General features: G+C 44.1%; 1 protein-coding gene across 9 annotated transcripts in view; it reads left to right on the forward strand.

Annotated features, from left to right (window-relative positions):
- Positions 1-1,678, forward strand: part of ZCCHC17 (zinc finger, CCHC domain containing 17) — a 77,723-nt gene that overhangs the window by 1,375 nt on the left and 74,670 nt on the right. The window lies entirely within an intron of this gene.

Here is a 1,678-nt window from a genome sequence, read left to right on the forward strand (position 1 = left end):
CACTGCACTCCAGCCTGGGCAACAGAGCAAGACTCTGTCTTAAAAAAATAAAAAAGAAAAAAGAAAGTGTTCCATCTGTTGATCTGTCCAGCATATTAAATGGGACCTAGCTCCTTCTTCTATATCCTTTAGACCATAAAGTGTTCCCCCCTCTTTCTCTGCCTGTGCTTGGCATATAGTAAGGCTCATTTCACTCATTTAGAAAAACAGAGTACTTGTAGTATATCAGGAACACAAAATCAAATAAGAAATGGTCCTTAGTTTCATGTTTGAATGAATGGATCCAGACCTTGCCCATCCTAGCCTCTTCCATGAATGGTATCCACATTGATTCCTCTAATGTTGGGACCTAGTTAGTGTTAGAGCTATACTCTACAAAATTTAGATTTAGACCGTGTATTAACCCATTTTCACGCTGCTCTAAAGAACTCCCTGAGGCTGGGTAATTATAAAGGAAATTTATAATTTATAATTTATAATTTATAATTTCGACTCACTGCAACTTCCACCTCCCACCTCCCATGTTCAAGCAGTTCTCCTGCCTCAGCCTCCCGAGTGGCTGGAATTACAGGTGCCCACCACAATGCCCGGCTAATTTTTGTATTTTTAATACAGATGGGGTTTCATCATGTTGCCCAGGCTGTTCTTGAACTCCTGGGCTCTAGTGATCTACCTGCCTTGGCCTCCCAAAGTACTGGTATTAACAGGTGTGAGCCACCATGCCTGACTTAATGTTATATACTCTTTTTTTTTTTGAGACAGAGTCTCGCCCTGTCGCCCAGGCTGGAGTGCAGTGGTGCCATCTCGGCTCACTGCAAGCTCCGCCTCCTGGGTTCATGCCATTCTCCTGCCTCAGCCTCCCGAGTGGCTGGGATTACAGGTGCCTGTCACAACGCCCAGCTAATTTTTTGTATTTTTAGTAGAGACGGGGTTTCACTATGTTAGTCAGGATGGTCTCGATCTCCTGACCTCGTGATCTACCCACCTTGGCCTCCCAAAGTGCTAGGATTACAGGCGTGATCCACCATGCCCGGCTGTATACTCTTTAAAAAAAGTAGCAGAACTCTTTTTTTTTCCAAGTGAAATCTTACACAGCATTTTAATGTGTAAACTGGATCAAAGCAGAATACATTGTTACAGCAGGCACCCTTCCAGTAATTCTCACTCACTCACCCTTTCACTGTTGCCCACCAAAAGGCTGGGATATTAACTGTGAATCAGTAATAATTGACCTTTGCCTAATTAGTGAGGAGAAGCTTCTACCCAACTGCTCTGAGTGGGACTTCCCCCAGCTCTAGTTTCTTTAGGGGTTCTACTCCCTCAACCTTTGGTATGGAGGCTCACCTCTGGTTGGTTGACTTAGAGCCAGCCTCATTGGTCTCGGACCTTGTGGTGACCTAGATACTTCAGAGTTGACTTTTTTTTTTTTTTTTTAATCTTTTTGAGACAGGGTTTCATTTTGTCATCTAGGCTGGAGTACAGTGGTATGATCACTGCTCAGTGCACCCTCCATCTCTTGGGCTCAAGTGATCCTCCTGCCTCAGCCTCCTGAGTAGCTGGGACTATAGGCATGTGCCACCATGCCGAGCTAATTTATTTTATTTTTTGTATTTTTAGTAGAGATAGGGTTTCACTGTGTTGTCCAGGCTGGTCTTGAACTCATGACCTCAAGTGATCC

The sequence above is a fragment of the Mandrillus leucophaeus genome, unplaced genomic scaffold (assembly GCF_000951045.1).
Source record: "Mandrillus leucophaeus isolate KB7577 unplaced genomic scaffold, Mleu.le_1.0 Scaffold141, whole genome shotgun sequence".
In the NCBI taxonomy this organism is placed as follows: Eukaryota; Metazoa; Chordata; class Mammalia; order Primates; family Cercopithecidae; genus Mandrillus; species Mandrillus leucophaeus.